The sequence below is a fragment of the Sminthopsis crassicaudata genome, chromosome 3 (genome assembly GCF_048593235.1).
Source record: "Sminthopsis crassicaudata isolate SCR6 chromosome 3, ASM4859323v1, whole genome shotgun sequence".
NCBI lineage: Eukaryota > Metazoa > Chordata > Mammalia > Dasyuromorphia > Dasyuridae > Sminthopsis > Sminthopsis crassicaudata.
Window position 1 is genome coordinate 345293809 of NC_133619.1, and position 20963 is coordinate 345314771.

Here is a 20963-nt window from a genome sequence, read left to right on the forward strand (position 1 = left end):
CAATGGTCAGAATTTTTTTGTTTGTTTGTTTTCTGTTCATTTTCCTAGCCTATTACTTTGCTTTTAATCTTTTGTAGAACTATGTTTCCAGGGTTAAGGATATGTTGTTCCAGGCTTCTGGGGATTTGTACAGCTGTTTTCAGAAATCCTTCTAGAAATTTGACCACAAGCAATCTTTTCTGCCCTGGAGCTGTTAGGTGTGTCCTCACCCCACTGTAGCTGTAAGATCTTGTGTGTTGGCTGGAACTGTGCTGGGACTACATACCAGACTCCTACCTTATTGCCACAGCCTCTCCACCCACCTTCTGAGTCCTCCCTGGTATCCCTGGACTGAGAAGTAATGAAACCTCCAGCACAGCTGCTGATTCAGAGGTCTCATCTTGCTGATGCTGGGGTCTAAGCCAGCACTGAGATTGAGTGCTGGGCTCCCACTCTGCTTCCACAGACCTTTTCTGTTAATCTTCCAGGTTCTCTTTGGTATCTCTGAGGTGAGAATTCTGGAAGTCACTAGTACTGCCATTGATTCAGGGGCTGGAGCTGGGATCAGGGCTGCAACTTCATGCCTTGTACAGGGACTGCACTTTGGACTCCCAACCTGGTATCATAGACCTTTTCTTCTGAGCTTCTAAGTTGTCTTCTGCTGGAAAATTTTCTACTCCATTTTTTTTAGTATTCTGATAATCTAAAATTTGTTTAAAATCGTTATTTAAAGGAATTTGGAGTAGTTTGAGGGAGAGATTGGGAAAATTCCTGTCTTTACTAAACATCTTGACTCTTCCTCCAATAGTTGCTGTTGTTAAGAAGCTCACAACCTAATGGGGGAGACAATATATAAACATATGTACAAAGAAGAAAATAATTTTGTAAAAACAAGATATATATATGATAACCTGAAGATCATTTTAGAAAGAAAATATTACCTTCCATCTGTTTCTATAAAACAGAGATGCTTATTAAGAATAAAAATCTAAATGACAACTAGCTTTTGCTTACCTCAGTCATAATATTTTAGCAAAAAGTATATTTTAAAATGAGGAAACTAGCACCCAGGGAAGATATGCTATTATCCAAGGTCAAAGAGGCAAAAAATAATAGAAAAAGGATTTGTGGAAATAAATGAAAATAAGAAATGATGAAAACCAAGTAGTCAGTAAGATGATTTGTGGGTACATATTAAAGAATCAGAGCAGAAATATCAGTCTATTCAATTAAAATTTCATTAGTAATGATTATTCTCCACAACATATTCTCTCTACTCTCTGTGTTTATTGGTTCATGAGGTAGCTAGGTGGCATAGAGGAAAGAGCACTGGGCTTGGAGTAAGGAAAAACAGATCAAGTCTGACCTAGACACTTCCTTGCTGAGTCATTTAACCTCCCTTTGCCTCAGTTTTCTTTTCTTTTTTTTTTTGCTGAGGCAATTGGGGTTAAGGGACTTGCCCAAGGTCACATAACTAGGAAGTGCTAAGTGTCTAAGATCACATTTGAACTCAGGTCCTTCTGACTTCAAGGCTGGTACTCTATCAACTGCGGCACCTAGCTGCTCCTGCCTCAGTTTTCTTATCTATGAAATGGGGATAGATCAACTTTGTGACCCAATAAATAGAGTACTGGCCTTGGAATACAGAAGACTAATCTTCATGAGTTCAGATTTGACCTCAGACACTTACTAGGTATGTAACTCTGAGCAAGTCACTTAACCCTAAGGGCTCTTATCTGTAACATGAGCTAAAGAAAGAAATGACACACTATGCTAGCATTTTTTGCCAAGAAAATCCCAAATTGGGTCATAGAATCAGACATGAATAAAAGTGGGGTGAGGAGCAACTAGGTGGCAGAGTGTTAAGAGCACCAACCCTGAAGTCAGGAGGACCTGAATTCAAATCTGGCCTCAGACACTTAACACTTCCTAGCTGTGTGACCCTGGGCAAGTCACTTAACCCTAATTGCCTCAGCAAAAAAAAAAAAAAATGGGAGTGAAAATAGCAAAGACCTCCTAGGTCTAATATGAGGATGAAATGAGATAATATTTATAAAGCATAGTACCTGGCACATAGTAGGTATTACATGATTGCTATCTGATATTATTATTATTCCAATAATTTCATTGTTAAATACTTCTAAGTAACAGACTAGCAATTTTGCTTAAAAAACCAATCTCAGATCCGACTTTATTTTCCTTCTTAATTCATAATAGGACAATTAATATAATTATCTAAAAGGTAGTCTTCTAAAAATTCTTCTCAGATATGTAGAAATTTACTAGAACTTGGACACACATCTTTGAAATGTGAGGCACTCTAATTTCAATGATACACAATCTCCAAATCTTTGGAGGGAGATAGTTAAAAGGTCTTCTAGAATAATTCAGCTCCAACACTTCCATCATCATCTTCTAAGTAAGCTTGCTGGGTGGCAGAGATGGGAGTCTAGCCAGTCCAGAAATCCTTTAAACATTTACATTTTAAAATATGTCAAATTCTACACTTCTCTTTTAGAATTGCCTTCCCAAATGGGTAAATTGAATTAAATCAGTTATTGGTTTTCCAACAGCCTTTTGGCTCACAATCAACTGTTGACCACAAGTTGGGGACTGACTCAAATGGGTGAGGCAGTGAACTGCTAATCCTCTGTGTTAATGCAAGGGACTTTTGTCAAAAGTGACTAACCTATAAATATAACTAACCCTCTGTCTGGCTTTGCCTGAGAAGTAGGAAGGAGGAAGATGCTCTTTGGAGCACATGTTATGTAAGGAATCAGTCTTGGTCTAGACATATGGAAAAGTAGATGGCTCAAAAGCTAGGAGGAGTTATACTAAGAGTCTCCTTAAACTCTAACTGTAACCTTTCATTGCCATGAAAATTCCACTCCAGAATACACAGCAATGCTGGGTCATATGTGCAATGCTAATAATTTATAATAGGATAATAGTGAAATGTCAGTAAATTCAAATACATTCAAAGGGACATAATTTCAATATAAACTGGGTCCTCTGCCCTTGCCTAGAAGTCCAACATTATTAGATGACTAGTGATTCAATTCTGGTTTGAAAATCTGATCCCTCCATTTAATGTTGAATTTGTTAAGGATGTGGGGACTAGTGGAAACAGACACACTAAATATAATTATGCAACTTGTGGTTCTCAGCACACATAATCACATGTGAATATTCAGTATATATCTGAACAGGAAGCCCTTGGGAACATGCTCTACATTCTTATCCCTAATGAATATGTACAGAACACCCCTCCTCCCCCAACATGTAAGGGATGATGCACAGGGTGCTTTAGAAGGAGACAAAAGCTAAGCACTACTAACATGATGTCTGCAGCTTAGATGGAAATGCCACTCTTCCTACCTCCCATCCTACCAAACCCACCAGCATGCCCCCCACAAATGACTTAATTAGTTATAGAATATCTGAATAAACCAAACTTCTTATCCAACATCTACCCTGATAAAATTCTGTTTAAATCCAATTTAGAGGGGTTATTTTTATGCTAACAAATTCCATTTTATTTCTAGAAAGGTTTTGCTTTCTTTCAACCCAGAGATGAAAAGTATTATTATATTTATTCTCATATAGCAGTTCATTTTTAATATTTGAAATGCCAATCAATGAGCATTTATTAAGCTATGCTAAATGATAGGGAAACAAACAAAAAAGCAAAAAAAAATTCCTATGCCATAAAGCAAAGATAAGGATTATTAGTATCATTTGGTGGGGAAAAAATGCAATTTACCCCCTAATGCTAGAATACAAATTAGTGGTGTAGTTCAGACTTTCAGATCCTGGTTCCTTTGCCTTTTAAAAAAATTAGCAAGTACTTCCTCAGAATTAGAGAGCAAAAAATATTTATAGCAGCTCTTTTTCATAATGACAAGGAACTGGAAATTTAGTGGATACCCATTTTCATTGAAGATTGTCTGAATAAGTTATGTTATATGAAGATAATGGAATATTATTTTTCTATAAAAAAGGATAAGCAGGAGAATTTCAGAAAAGCCTGGAAAGACTTCCATGAACTGGTGTTGAGTGAAATGAACAGAACCAGAAGAACATTGTACACAGTAACAGCAAGATTATGTAATGATCAACTGTGGTGGACTTGGTTTTTCTTAACAATACAGTGATTCAAAATAATTCTATTAGACTTGGAATGGAAAATGCCACCTATATCCAGAGAGAAAGCCATGGAGAATGAATATGGATCAAAGATAGTTTTTTCAATTTTTTTGTGTGCTTTTTTCCCCTTTTGTTCTGATTTTTCTTTCACAACATCCTGAATATGGAAATATGTTTAAAAGAATTGTACATGTTTAACCTATTTCAGATTTGCTTGCTATCTTGGGAAAGGGAAAAGTAAGGGAGGAAGGGAGAAAAATTGGGAACACAATGTCTTACAAAGACAAATTCTTTACATGCATTTGGAAAAATAAAATACTATTTTGGGAAAAATTAGAGAGCAAGCCTACTATAGTATAAATAACAGAATTGGCAGGAATTGGGATAGTCAGATAGGCCTCAGTTTCCTCATTTATAATATGGGTAGGGTGGGAGAACCACTGGACTAGATGGATTCCTAAGGTTTCTACTAGTTCTAACATGCCTATGACTCTATGATCTGCCTCAGACTAATGGCTTTTTACATTATGAGAGCATGACCGATGGCCATTTTCATTAGGGTAGTTTTATTTCTAGGTTCATTTCCTAATCCCCTATTAAATCAATTACTTAGAGAGGAAACAGTCCAAATCAAGATGACATTTCAAAATCCATGGCCCAGCCTGTTCTTAGAGGAACATCTAAACCCTTACTCATATTAAATACTTTATCCTCAACAGCAGTAGCCTAGCCATTTAGGAAAATTAAAAAAGAAAGATTGCATGAAAGAGAGAATGGTGGTTTTATTTTTTTAAGTGAAATAGCACTTCCAATACTATAGCTAATTAAAGGACATCCCATATTGCTTTTTAAAAACTTAATCTTCCTCTTAGCTTATCCTTTATCTGAGCTAATTAGAAGGGTCATCATTATGAAAATGATTTTGAAAAGAAATGCTTCAATTTCTATCACTTTATTGTTATGTATTCTCTATATTCATCTCCTATCCCATGGACTATACATCTTTCCATATGTGTTTTGAAATCTTTTATTGTAAGAAATTAACTTGATTCATTTGAATACTGCAACCTTCAGACATTTTAGGAGTTTTATACTTGAAACAATTCTTAAAAGGTAGTCAACACTGTTTTTAAATTCTTGGAATATTAGAACCCAACAAGATCTCAAAAAAAGCATTTAACTCAATACCTTCCTTGGTGTCCGATAGGTGATGGATGGACCTAATGGCAAAACTAAGATTAGAATCCATATCTTCTGATTCTTTGTCTATTGCTTTTTAAAATATATATTATATATCATTTACTCCATATCATAGGGACCTACTCATTGAACTAATATGATTTTAATTATAAGTATAGAAACTTTATCCAGATAAAAAATTTCTGGAAAGAGGGTTTCATGAGTTTAAGACTTGACTCTGGCACACTGCCTATAGGACTGTGGACAAATACTTTCACTTCTGAATACCCAACTTACTAACACTGATTTATTTAGATGGAGGAATTTTTCACACAAGGAGCTCCCCACAGCAATGAAATCATAGTTCTAGACCATATGATTAACATTAAATAAAATTGGTGACACTTCATTTATTCAGCATTGTCAAAAAATGAATTATTTTGCATAAGGGAATTTTTACATAACCAAAGTTTATTCCTCTGACAGGACAAATTTTTCTTGTTTTTGATGGGAATCTTTCTAAAGTGTATTCTATACTATCCTCTAACTTTTTTAATGGAAGATCATTAAGCTACCTATGTACCTGCTCTGTAAGGAATGCTATTTTAGTTGGTTCCATACCTGCTTCTTGAAAGGATCTCCAGAAAAGTAATTGGAAGAAAGATTTTTGAATTGTTAAGAAGTTTCCAAGGGTAGAATGTTGGGAGCTGAGGATTAGTATGGGAAGCCAGTTCCAGGCTTGAAACTCTAGTGACTGCTGAAAGTGTATTTCACTTGAGTGAGATCATTCTCTTTCCTAAAATAAAATAGCTTACTTTATTTGCAGCTAAAGAATTCATTTAGTTTAGTGTATCCTCTAGCATCCATGAGGTTTCCGTTTGCAGTTTTATTTGGATTAATGGGTTTATTCTGCATTTATTATATGTGAAGGTTTTTGTGTAAATAATGTTTTGTGGCAAGGAGCTAAGGTGTTGTGTAAAAGAAGCATTACTTTGCCCTTGTAGGAGTGATTAAGGAAATGGCTTTTCTTATAAATGCCAATAATCATATCCCTATACTAGAAATAATTGAGGAGTAGATAGCAGAAAGATATAATTCTAACACAAAACTCCTCTTTGAGACTGGAGAAGAGATTGCCCTGATATGATTCCCCCCCCCCCCATCTATGTTGCTAGTGATATAGTGATAATGGCTTGGTCTTCCTGCAGGGGGTGGGGCAGACTTCAGATCATGTCTTCTCATGCTATTTTCTATATATTTAAACAGATTCTTCACAAAGATACAGAACTGAGAAATGGAAATGGTCTGGCTATACCAGAGAGTATAGAAAGTTAGTATATAACAAGACTGGAAGGGTAAATTGAGACTAGGACTTTAAAAGACAAAGGAATTTACATTTTATCTTAGAAACAATAAGTAACCATAGAAGTTTGTTGGATAAACAAGATGCTACCAAGCACTGATGTAGAGATCTAGTCAAGACTTTGTATAATATTGATATGGAATCAATAACAGCTACTCTTGAAGTTTCAATTCCATTTAATTGGATTCTTATATAATCCATACCTGTCCACAATTTTCATAATAGTATTATGAGATATTTTATCACAAGCTTTGTTAAAATGTTGATTAACAATACCCACAGCATTGTCTTGATCACTTAGTTGAATAATCCTGTCAAAAAAGAAAACAACATTAGTTTGGTATGACTTATTTTTGATGAAACTATGCTGATTCATTGTGATCTCCATTTTGTAGATGATCACCAATCATCTTTTTAATGATCTGTTCTAGAAATTTTTCTATACATTGAAGGTTTGACTTCAATATATTTTACAAACTCTGTTTTCTTTCCTCTCTCCTCTCTATGTCTATTCTATTTCTTTTGAATAGAGTATAATCATCTAGGAAGCTAGACACAGCAGTGGTTACAGCTTTGGACTTGGCTTCAAGAAACTTGAGTTCAAATTCAGGTTCAGGCACTTACTAGCTATGTGACCCTAGACAAGCCACTCAGTTAATTTCTCTGAGCATCCATTTCCTCATCTATATTTTTGAGATAATAATAGCACCTATTTTTCAAGGATGCTTTGAAGATCAAATGTGGTAACACATGGAAATGCACCTTAATACACCTTAAAATGCTATGTAAATGCTATCATCATCATCATTATTCAGAACTATGGTCCAGCCAGTGGATTCTTATAAGACCAGGTTTTCCTCCTTTCATGAGGACTTCCTAACATTTATATATAAATATCTATAATATAGATAAATATAACATATTTACATATAACATAATATAATTAATATTTATATTATATAACATAAATATGATATGTAAGTATATACAAAAAATCTAAGGTCATAGATTTTACCACGGAATCCTTCTTAGGCTCAGCCCTATTTGACATTTTTATCAAGGCCTTTGATAAAAGCATTATAAAATAGTTACAATGATTAGATCTGTACCTAAAGAAAATCATTTTGGATGTTTATGAAGGTTGGATTGCAGTGGGAAAATGATGAAAGAGACAAAATAGGAGGCCATTACAACAGTCTGGATCAGAGGTAATGAAGGTTTGAATTAAGATGGCAGTTATGTGAGTATGTGAGGGGATATTGTGGAGGTCATATTGGCCAGATTTGTTAATGATAAGATGTGTGGGATGAGGAAAAGTAAATGGTTGAGGATAACATTGAGAGAATAGAAGGTTCTTTTTTCCTTTTCTAAAGAAGAGATAAAAGTTTAGAAGAGAGGTGGTTTTGTGGGGAAAGATAACATTTGAGATATGATGCCTATGGGACAGCCTGTCCTAAAACATAAACTTTTCCTAATGACTACCATCTATGAACATACTTTTATACTATACTATAACGTATAGCAGAATTTTGTGCCCACTTTTGAGTTTTTTGGACTTTTCCCTCAATAGCAGGGTATGAGATATCACTTCTATGGTTTTACCAATCTGTTTGTAATCCTTTCTCTTTACAATGCCTGTAGATTTCTGTTTTTAATCTGTTATGGGCTGGGAAAAAGATAACCAAGCTAGTTAAAAGTATGTGTTAGATAAATGTCTATATGACTCTGAACAAAGTATGTGGCTTTGTGATAACTACTTGGTGCTTAGAGGGACTGTATTTCAGAGGATGGAAAGATAGACCTCCCAAACTGTCTTCTTTTTGCAATTTCCAGATTTCTTTTGACGGCATTGAAATTTTTCTAGTCCCTCAGGCTCCTAACCTGAAAGCTATCTTCAACTGTTCAGACTAGTTCATCACCCAGATTTGTTTAATTACCTACTATTGTGGATTCTGTCTCCACAATACATCTCAATATTCACTACTTATGAAGCCATTATTTTGAGGTAGAATCTTGTCACCTTTTGCCTGAATTACTATCTCAGCCTCCTAATTGGTCATGCTGTCTCAAAGTTCTGTTTTCCAAACCAATATTCACAAAGTTTACAAAATAGGCCTTTTTGGTCTTATTCCTAAAACACAGGTCTGGTCTTGTCACTATCCTGCTCAAAAAATTTCCTATGGATAAAATACAAACTCTTCTCTTTGGCTTTTCACTAACATCTCGGTCTGTACCCTACCAGTTCCAGGTTTCCTTTGGGTCTATTGGCTTTGTATGGTTGAGTTTCCATAGACTGCTGCTATTGTTGTTCAGTCATTTTTCATTTGTGTTCAACTCTCCATGAATCCATGTGAGGTTTTCTTGGCAAAGAGTTATTTTTCATTTCCTTCTCCAGTTCATTTTACAGATGAAAAAACTGAGGCAAACAGGATTAAATGACTTGCCTAGGATCACACAGCTAGTGTCTTAGTGACCTAAGACAGATTTGAACTCGAAACAGGAGTGTTTCTTACTCCAGGCCCAGCTCTTGATCCATTCTGATATCTAGCTGTCCATAAACTGTTGCTATACTCAATCATAGGTACCCCAAAGAAGATTCTGCAGATTCAGAGTGATTGAACAGCTGGCTTCTCTTTGGTTTTGGCCTCCTACCCTGAATATTCTACTGCAAGCTTATGTGTGGAGGCTAAAGGTTAGAACTGATTCTGCTTTCTGTTCTCTGGCCCAGAGCCACATAGCAAAGTTTCTGGAACATGTTCCTTGCTCCTTACACAAGTAGGGCCCCTGCTCTCTCATGAATGCTCCTTTCCACCCTGAAACTGTGACCAGAAACTGAAAATTGGCAACTGTGTTGCCAGATGGCACCCATCCCCTCTGTGTGCGTGCAGGAGTCCCCAGATATCTCTTTCTGCCTTAGTATTCAGTCTCCTGGGCATCTTTCAGTCTCCTATATTGCCTCAGCTTAGTTCTTGGCAGAGGTGCTACTTTCAGGGCCATCTGCACCCCTCCTTTCCATCTATTAAGGATGTTGCTATTAGTAAACCTCTCCCCTGCAGGGAAAGCTAGAGTATCAGCCATCTCAGCCAATGGCTGTCAACCAATCAATCAACTAATACTATGCTAGGTACTGAGGATATAAAAAGAGTTAAAAATCAGTCCCTGTACTCAAGAAGCTCACAATCAAAAGAGGGAGGCAACATGAAGAAAAACATATACAAGCAAGTTATATACAAGATGACTAGGAAATAATAGAGGAAAGGCACAAGAATTAGGAGGTATTAGGAAATTACAAGAACAGAAGACTTATATAATATAAAGAAGCAGTATTGTAAAATGGAAAAAGTTTTGGTTCCAAAGACAGAAGTATTAGGTTCGAATCCTACCTATGATATTTGACTGCTTGTGCAATTTTTGGCAAGTCATTTAACCTCCTTGGGCCTCAGTTTACTGATATATAAACTAAAGGAATAGGCTTCAATGATCTCTGAGGTCATTTCCAATTCTAATTCTAGATTCTATGCCATGGGTTTTAGAGAAATGAGAAATGAGCTTAGGAAGCTCTCCCTTTCAATTCAGCTACACCAGAATATGAGAGGCTAGGTGAAGTTCAAGTATGCCTTTTGATTCTACATAAAACTCTTCTGTTTGATTCTCCTCTAAATTCAGATAGTTAGAATACTCTTTCTTTTATTACTTCCTGTGAGTATCCCCATTCTCTGTCATTTAACTTATGGTAAAAAAAAATCAAAACCAAAAAAACTTTATATAGGTTGGAAATGGATAAATGGGTAAGATAGAACTTTAGAGTACAGGAAGATATGGAAAAGTGAAATCCTTCCTTATGATGTTGATTCAAAGGAAAACAATTTTTAAAGGGGTAAAATATTATACCTTACCACAGGTCATGATAAAAAAACCTGATAACTAAATACTTCAGTCTTTGGGAGAAAAGAGTGGAAAATAATAGATCAGAACTAAAATTTCAGTCTGGCTAATTTTATTTGCTTTCTTTCAAAACCATACTGAGAGTAAATAGGTAGCCCATTCTGGAGGCCTAAACTGTTCCTGTTCCTGAAAGGTTTATGCTGAGGAGACAAATAAATATACACAAAGAGGTAAATTTATTCATTACACATTTATTGGACACCTACTGTGTATGAGGCACCACGTGTAATACAAAATAATAACACAAGGTATCATAGCTAAATCCAAATGAGTGGAGCCAAAAATGTGTACCATAGATGTTCAGAGGTATGGTTTGTTGTCACTGAGGAAAGTCTAATGGAAGAGATAAACATTGATCTGGATTTTTATTTTTATTTTTATTTTTTTTTTATTATATATATATATATATATATATTTTATAATATTATCCCTTGTATTCATTTTTCCAAATTACCCCCCCTCCCTCTATTCCCTCCCCCCGACGACAGGCAATACCATACATTTTACATGTGTTACAATATAGTCTAAGTACAATACATGTGTGTGAATATCATTTTCTTGTTGCACAATAAACATTAGAATCCGAAGGTACATGCAACCTGGGCAGACAGATTGTAGTGTTAACAATTTACATTCCCCTCCCAGTGTTTCTTCTCTGGGTGTATCTACCTCTATTCATCATTGATCAACTGGAAGTGAGTTGGATCTTCTTTATGTTGAAGATTTCCACTTCCATCAGAATACATCCTCATACAGTATTGTTGTTGAAGTGTATAATGATCTCCTGGTCCTGCTCATTTCACTCAGCATCAGTTGATTTAAGTCTCTCCAGGCCTCACTGTATTCCTCCTGCTGGTCATTTCTTACCGAGCAATAATATTCCATAACTTTCATATACCACAATTTACCCAACCATTCTCCAACTGATGGACATCCATTCATCTTCCAGTTTCTAGCTACAACAAAAAGAGCTGCCACAAACATTTTGGCACATATATGTCTCTTTCCGCTCTTTAGTATTTCTTTGGGATATAATCCCAGTAGTAGCGCTGCTGGGTCAAAGGGTATGCACAGTTTGATAACTTTTTGGGCATAATTCCAGATTGCTCTCCAGAATGGCTGGATTCTTTCACAACTCCACCAGCAATGTATTAGTGTCCCAATTTCCCCACATCCCCTCCAACATTTGTCATTATTTGTTCCTGTCATCTTAGCCAATTGATCTGGATTTTTAAAAAATTTTATTTATTTATAATTTTTTTGACAGTATATATGCATGAGTCATTTTTTTAAACATTATCCCTTGTATTCATTTTTCCAAATTATCCCCTCCTTCCCTCTACTCCCTTCCCTTGATGACAGGCAATCCCATACATTTTACATATATTACAGTATAACCTAGATACAATATATGTGTGTAAATACCGTTTTCTTGTTGCACATTAAGTATTAGATTCCGAAGGTATAAGTAACCTGGGTAGATAGACAGTAGTGCTAACAATTTACATTCAATTCCAAGTGTTCCTTCTCTGGGTGTAGTTGTTTCTGTCCATCATTGATCAACTGGAAGTGAGTTGGATCTTCTTTATGTTGAAGATATCCACTTCCATCAGAATACATCTTCATACAACATTGAAGTGTACAGCGAAATATTGATCTGGATTTTGACAGATTAAAAAGGCCTTGATGAATGGAAAGGAAGTATATGTTTTCACATTTGTGAGTTGGGAAAGTGTGTTAGAAATCTCAGCAAAAGGAAGAGCTGGTCTAAACAAAGGCATAGAAATGGGAATATATAGTCAGTCAGTCCATATGATTAAATGAACATTTATTAAGTGCCTAGGATGTACTAGGCACTATGCTAATACCTGAGGATACAAAAAGAGGCAAAAGATAGTTCATGCTCTTAAGAAGCTCACAATGGGGACTTGGGAAAAAAAGAAAACAAAAATGTGCTAACATGTTATATATAGGAATTAACTAAAGGGGAAAAGGCATTGGAATTAAGAGGAGATGAGAAAAGCTTCCTTTAAAAGATGGAATTTTATTTGGGACTTAAAGGAAGCCAGGAAAGATAATAGGCAGAAATAAGGAAGAGCATTTCAGGTCTGGGAAGATAGCCAGAGTAAGGTGTAAAAAGACTGGAAATGTAGGAAGAAGTTAGGTTATAAAAAACTTTGAATGTCAAATATAGGATTTTGTATTTAATCCTGGAAATGATAGGGAACCGGTGGAGTTTATAGAGTATGTGTGTGGTGGTGGGAGAGAAGGAATAATATGGTCAGACTTATATTTTAGAAAAAAATCACTCTGGCAGCACAATCAAGAATAAATTAGAATGCTACTCTAGGCAGGCAGAGCCACTGATTATTGAAGCAATTCAGTCATGAGGTAAGGAAAATTTATGCTAGACTGGTAGCAGTGTCAAAAGAAAGAAAGGGGCATATTTGAGAGATGTTGCAAAGATGAAATCTATAGGTATTGGCAATAGATTGGATATGTGGATTGAGAAAGAGCTGGTGAATTTGACAATTAAGAGATAATAGGTAACTTTGGAGAAAGTAGTTTTGGTGGAAAGATGAGATCAGGGGTCAGTCTACAAAGGGTTAAGAAGAGAGGGAGAGGACAGTCTTGATTGCAGAAAGTCTTTTCAAGGATTTTAGACATATTATATATCAAAGTTGGAAGGATCAAGTGAGGGTTTTCTGAGGATGGGGGAGACACCGACATGTTTGTGGATAGTAGGAAAGAAACCAGTAGAAAAGGAATGAAAATAAGTGATAGAGTAAGAATGGCAGAGGGGATAATCTTCTGGAAGCTAAACCCTCCATCTGAACAAATGTCTATTGGAACTGAAGGACTGAGGCAAGAGATTAAGCCAAGGCTGATTGATGGAATTGAATAGAATCACTTGTGCAGATAGAGGGTTTGGCCTTGGAAAGGACTAAGGCTAACTCTTGTGATAGGAGTGAAGAGTGAGATAGTGGCAGAAGGCATATGAGTAATTCGAGATGAGGAAGTGGCTAGTTCAGGGATAATGGCCTGGAAGGAAACTGAGGGGGTGAAGGGATTGAAGGTCATGGTGTGGACAAAGAGCAGGATATGGTAAAGAAGTAGAAAGGATATGATCAAATTAAGGGAATTGAGGAATTTTTCAATATGGAAGTGGTATATTTGTGGGTCATGACAAGATCAAAGGTATGACCATTCTTATGTAGAGCTGAAAAAGAATGGAGGGAGTAGTTCATAGAAAGCAGATTGAGCAACTGAGTAGATAGGAGAATCAATATGAATACTGAAGTCCCAAAGTGTAAGGACAAAAATAGGGGAAAAGAGAAAAAAATATGAGCCAGACACAGCTTATTGAGGAAGGAAGGCAAATGTCTATCTGTAGACAACAGCTAGCAGGATTTTGATTTGGTGGTAGAGATGAATATAGCATGAACTTCTGGGGAGGAAAAGATCCTGATTAATGGAAATAGAGAAGCTTGAATTGGCAATTGGAAGTAAGGAGAATTCTAACTCCTCTGTCTTGACCAGTGACCTTAGGAACTCTGATCAACACAGATTGGAATTTTTAGGTGGGAGGGTTGAAGAACATGGGAACAAGGAATTGGATTGTGGGATGGGAAATGGGTTTTGATAGGGGTTCAGATTCGTTAAAGATAGGGTATCATCAAATATAGGATTATTACCGAGTGGAAAGCACTACCCCTCTTCTCAGAGGAACTGGTGATCAGGCTAGAAATAAATAAAACACAAGATGGTCAGAAGCCTCTATTTCAGTATTCTTTTTCCCCTCTGAAGGTTGAAGATTAGGCACAGCAGAAGATAGAAGTCCCACTCATCATCAGTTTCTTCTTCCCTTAAGTAACAAGTACCAAGGGAGATGGAAGGTTTGAGCTCAAGGGGAAGGTTTTTTTTCCCACCAGAGGTTCTCTACATTCTGGGAGATCAGGCTGGCAGTAGGCGGTAGAATTTGTCTTGTGCTGGTCCTAGTGGAAGTCATTCCACAGGCATCCAGCAACCTTCTCTCAAGGGATACACACAGCAAGAGAGGGAAAGCACTTTGTCAGAGAAATATCTCCCTCCTTTTGTCTCCTGAGGCAGGAGCTGCAGGAAGGGCAAGTCCAGCGTAGGGGAAAATCACTTTGAGAAAAATAGAAGTTATACCTTATTGCCTTCTTTTGAGGAATACTTGCAACAGGAGATGGAAGATACTGGGTCAGAAGAAGGTTTAGGATATATTCAGGTTATGGAATATTCAATTGGCAGAGACAATTAGCATAAGGATGTGGTAGAGTAGGTTGAGACCAGATTATAGAGAGCTTCGGATGCCAGGCAAAGGAACTTGGACTTTATTAATGAGGCAATGGAAGGTTTTTGAGCAGGGGAGTAACAATCATTATATATGGAAGAGAAATATCAGAGAGTGGAATACAGAATAAAGAGGAAGAGAGAGGCTGATGGCAGGGAAAAGATGTCACTGGAACATTGTTCTAATGTAATTAGTGGATAGACTTGGGGGGAAATGTGTTCTAAGATAATAAACAGTAGAAAACACTTTCTTTGTTCCTATGGCTACTTGTTTTTAATTCACTTTCAGTAAATGACACATTAAAATCAAAAGAACCTATCAACAATAATTAACAATCACAGCACCTCAAAGTGGGATAAGACTTTAGACATCAACTGTTTTAACTTCCTCATTTTACAGATGAGGACACTGAGGCCCAAGGTCTTGGTACATTTTGCTACAGTTAGATCACACTAATAAAAGATTCAACACTCCCTGGGGCAAAATCTCCATCAGGAGTCATGGCAGTCAGCCTCCCTTTGGTCTATCTCCAAGTCAGCAACAGCCTCTTCCTCAGAACTCAAACAGTACTTTCTTTTGTTATCCATTAATGCTATCACGTAAGATTGTATTATTTTTGTATTTAATTGCATAACAATATTGTATTTTAGTTTTATGACTTCCAGGGGGTATGCTGGTAAGCATCTTAATACCCCAAGTATGCCCAATACACTTTTCAGTTTAATGAGAATAATTAACATTTTCTCCATCAATCTTAAGGGTAGAAATCAACAAAAGTAGAAACCAAGCCCGATTTGAAGTGTCTGATGATTTCAGAGGTGTAAATGTTCACAGAGAAAATTGTAATTGTAACAAAAAACCTACTATCCAGTTTGGCAGCGGCACACACGCTTTAGTAGCTTCTCTAGTGTCTTAATTTTAAATTTGTATCTCTCAAGAGTATCCAGCAGAGTGTTTTGCACCCAGCAGTTCCCCAGTAACTTTTTGTTGTACTGTATTGTTACAAAACTGAAGTATTGCCAAACGAGCTAATGATAGGTTGCTTCGGCTGCTTACTCTTGTGGTCTTCTGTAGCTCCCACAGGTTGAGAGCCTGGGCTTTCCCGTCTCTCTGGTCTGGCTTGGGTTTCTGTTTGGTGGAAATAAGATATTTATTTTAAAGCCTCATTACCGTCTGAAGGGGCTGGAGGAAGCCACTATTATTATTTGTTTTCATGGCTCCTTCCAGTTTCACAGGGGACACCCTGGCGATCCAAACGTCTCCCGAAGCATTTTGTTTTGGAAAAACAAACCGGGATCAACAGTTGCAACCAACTTTATGAAAGGCAACTGAGGGACCTTGGCTCTGTAAATTGCACAAATATTTGGGAAAATTAACTTCATAGCTGAGTAAACCTCAGGGCGGGGGCTACTTCTCCCCACCCGGTCCATCTGTTTGTTGTTCTTTGCGCCAACCTGAAATAGATCCCCCTTTGCAGCGCCCAACACAACTCCGCGTGGGGCTTTACATGCCGGCGACAATGGCTCGGCCCACCTGCAGGTCGGGGGTCAGGCAGAGAGGGACAGGGCTGTCAGCTCTTCAAAAACCAAAGCCCGGGTCTTTATAAAGCTTCGCGTCCGGAGATCAACCCCGGAGAGCCGACGCCCGGCCCCTCCCCGCAGGTGCACACTGCCCTTATTGAAGCGGATGCGCGCGAGCACTGGAGGCCAAGGGGTGGGGGGGACTGAACGGGAGGGAGAAGGGGATTTTGTGAAGCCGATTTACTCGGGGGATTAAAGTCCTGCTACAGCTGCTGACTTAATGGGCCTTGTAAGCGGACAAACACAGGGCAGAGCGTGCAAGCAAGCAAGCAAGCACATACCACACACACGTGCGGGTATCCCTTTTGAGAAAACGGACATTTTCTCTCTAATTCTCTATTTTCTAACCGTTTTCTCTCCTCTCTGTTTCTTATTCCCCTCTCTCCTTCCTCTGCTTTAATATTCTCTACCTCTCCCTTTTCTTCTGTTTTCTATTTTTCTCTCCTATTCCTAATACTGTCATTTCTCTCCTTTCTTATCATTCCCTTCCCCCCTTTCTCATTCTTCCTTCCTTTTCTATTATTGTCCTTTGTAGGTGATGCGGTAGAGTGTTGGGCATTAAGTCCTGAGTTTAAATGTGATCTCAGGCAGTTCCTAGACATGTGACCCTGGACAAGTCACTTAACCTTGTTTATCTCAATTCCTCATCTGGAAAATGAGCTGGAGAAGAAAATGGCTAGCCACTATGTTTTTGCCAAGAAAATCCCAAAGGAGGTCACAAAGAGTCAGACACACCTAAAACTGCCCAACAACACTCTCATTTCTTCAGCCTCACCCAGTGATTCTCAGTCTGGGTTTTTGGAAGATCCCAGTATGTCATCAGTTCTGTCCAAGGCCTTCCCCAAATTCTCACAGAATGAGCAAATTCTCTTTAGTTTTAAGAATAAATTCATGTCCTTCAACACACTGGAGGGGCAAAGGGATGGATTGAAGAGTGAGTAGAAAAGTTAAGAAATAAAATACTCTAAGTGGATGTGGTACAACGACTCAAAATTTCATCCAACCCCCTTGTTCTATAATCTCCCCCTCAAGCCCCCAGAAGGAAGAGAGGAAAGAAGGGAAAAAAACATGCTCTTTTCTCAGAATGATAATTATTTTGATCACTGAGCTAGTGGGGAAGGAGAGAAAGGGCAGGCTTTAGAAATTAGAAGAGTAGGTACTGGAAAGGGATTTGGATGTAAGAGAAAGCAAGAGAGTGAAGGCTCAATGATACTTGCATTGGGGATATGGGAAGTAGAAAGTGACTAATGAGGGATGAACGTGTGTAGAGAGAATAGAAAAGGATTCTTGGAGGAAAAAAAAGGCTATTTCTCCATGTAATCCTAGTTAGATCACTACCTCTCCTACTAACATTCCTCACTTCAACTCTGCTTAGTTCAGTTTAATTCAATTGAACAAATATTCATAAAATACCTACTTTGTGTTTGCTCAGCTCTGCTAAAATGACCAGAACAATGCTTGAAGAACTCATTGGAAGACTCTTGTCTAGCCTATTTTTCTATGTGCTTTAAAAAACATGACAGTATGATTCTTTGTTATAAACAAAATAGTATAAGATATAGTCCTTGAAACTTTGAAATTCAAAGAAGGGAGTGGCTGTCAGAGCATCATGGTAGTCACTGTGGCTATTACTGAGTCATTTTTCAGTCATCTCTGATTCTTCATGAGACCATTTTAGGGTTTCCTTGTCAAAGCTATTGGAGTAGTTTTTTCATTTCCTTCTCCAACTCATTTTACAGACGAGAAACTGAAGTAAACGGGTAAACTGACTGACCCATGGTCATATAGCTAGCAAATATCTTAAGCCAGATTTGAACTCAGAAAAATGAATCTTCTTGACTCTGAGATGGGTGCTCTATCCACTGCATCATCTAGCTGCCCTCTTAGTCTGTAATACTATAAATTGAAGGGAAGTTACCACCTGCATTAAGAGAAGGAGCTTCCTCATCCAAGAATTCTTTATATCAGTGAAATAATATATTAAATTCCTTTGTCCATTGTCGTGTGCAAAAGAGTCTTGTGTCCCTTTTGTCTGTATTCAGGAAATAGAAGAGAAAGAAAAGATACCCTGGCAGTCACACATTCTTGTTGAGGGAGACAAGAGTTACAAGCTTGAAATAAGAGAACAATGCAAGACATTTTGAACTCAATCCAATCCAACATCTAATTTAATTTAATGTAAGGATTATAGGATTTGGTATTGGAAGGGACCTTTGAGGCCATCAGGTTCAAATCTCTCATTTTCTAGATAAAGAAAACAAAATCCAAAGAGGGGAGTAGTTGTCAGAACACCATGGTAGGCATTGGTCATTGAGGTTAGAGAAATCAGTACATTGGTAATGAAGAGTCCTTACTGTCAATGAATTTGTAATCTAGTATCAGATATAACCACCACATGAAAATAATTATAATCCAAATACAGTGAATATGTTCTGGCCTATTCTCCCAGAGCCAGGCTAGCAACGTCTCTATCTCATGATTCTGTAGTAATTTGAGGGGTTTGAGGTTTTTCTCTAATGCCATTGGCTAGATCTCCCATGGGCTGTGTTCTTTGTATAGTTAGCCACCAGTGAGTAATACTCCAGTTCTATTTCACCATATCACATCAATTAGTTTTTACAAAGTATATTTACTTTAAATCTATAGCAATAGCAAAAATGTAACCATTTCTTCCCCACCATGGTAGGGATCTCTGTTGAGCATGGGCTCAAAAATTGGATCCTGGATAATATTGTTTCCAACATGTTGACATCCAAATTTGGCATCAGTGTTAAATTAGTCTTTGTCTCATCTATTGTAAGGTTGGATTCTAAAAGCCATTCCTTGCTCCTTGAAGCACTGTTGAATAGACAGCCTGAGTATTATCTTGATCAACTGATAGCTCATAGGATCAGAGGTCCCAATCATTTCACCTAAAAGTGAAGAGAACAAATATAGAGGGAAGGACTGAACCCCTTTCTTACCTCGATAAGAAGTTTTTTTTCTTACAGCATTAGTTTTCACCATGAGTAAAGAAGTCCAACTTTAGGGGAGTTGTGAAAAGATCCAACCATTCTGGAGAGCAATTTGGAACTATGCCAAAACTGTACATTCCCTTTGATCCAGCAATGTCATTACTGGGTCTGTATCCCAAAGTGATCATAAAAGAGGCAAAAATGTTAGTAGCAATCAATCCATTTTGTAGCGGTAAGAAATTAGAAATTGAGTGGATACCATTAGTTGGAAAAGGGCTGAATAAGTTATGATATAAATATATATATATGAATGTAATGGAATGTTATTGTTTTGTAAGAAATGATGAACAGGTTGGTTTCAAAAAAGCCTGAAAAGATTTACATGAACTGATACTGGAAGTGAAAAGAACCAAAAGAACATTGTATACAATAACAAGATTATGTGATGATCAACTGTGATGGACCTCAACAATGGGGTGATTCAAGGCAGTTCCAATAGACTTGGGATAGAAAATGCCATACACATCCAGAGAGAAAACTACAGAGACTGAGTATGGATTGAAACATAATATTTTCACTTTTTGTTTGTTTGTTTATTTTTCTTTCCCATATTTTTCTCCTTTTGGGTCTCATTTTTCTTGTAAAACATGGCAAATAGGGAAATGCTTTTTTAAAACTGCATATATTTAACTTATATAAACTTACTGCTGTGTTGGGGAGGGGGAAGGTAAGGAAAGAAGGGAGAAAAATTTGGAACACAAAGCCTTAAAAATGTTGAATGTTGAAAATTATCTTTACATGTATTTGGAAAATAAAAATACTGTTGAAAAAAAAATCCAACTTCAAGTAGAAGAACTGGAAGGACTGGAGCAAGAGACGGCCAAGACATCATTTTCAACTCTTCACAATTTCAAACTACACCCCCCTTCCTCTCCATATCCATTCTGTTGCCAAGCTCTGTCAATATTACCTTTGCAATATTCTTCCAAAGTACTTTTTTTTCCTCTGACAATGTTATCGTCTTAGTGCAGGTACTGATCTTCTCCTACCTGGATGATTACAATAGCCTGTTGGTTGGTCAGTCTTTACCCAAGTCTCTCCCCACTCCAATCCATTCTCTACTTAGTTGCCAAAGTGATTTACCTAAAACACAGGTCTGATCCTGTCATGTACACACCCTTCAACTCAAAAACAAAAACAAAACAAAACTCCAATGGCTTCTTATCACCTCCAAGATCAAATATAACATCCTCTAGTTGGTGTACAAAGCTCTTTATAATCTAGCATCACCTCCAACTCACCTCAATCTTTCCATTCTTTTCTGGAGGCTTTATAGCCCTCCACATACCTATTCTGGCTTTCTTCCTGTTAGTCAAAAAGCCCATTTCATCTCTTGGCCCTGGATGTTTTCATGGGTTCTCTCCCATGTTTGGAAGGACCTTTTTCCTAATTTTAAATTTCCTGTCTTTCTTCAAATGTGGTTAAAATTCTACTGTCTA

At 37.3% G+C, this 20963-nt stretch overlaps 1 long non-coding RNA gene across 1 annotated transcript in view; it reads right to left on the reverse strand.

Annotated features, from left to right (window-relative positions):
* Positions 1-19223: 19223 nt before the first annotated feature.
* The window catches only part of LOC141559549 (uncharacterized), a 201659-nt gene continuing 199919 nt past the window's right edge, over positions 19224-20963 (reverse strand). The window contains exon 5 of the long non-coding RNA XR_012487476.1: positions 19224-19422. This is a non-coding gene — a long non-coding RNA (uncharacterized LOC141559549). The remainder of the gene's footprint in view (positions 19423-20963) is intronic.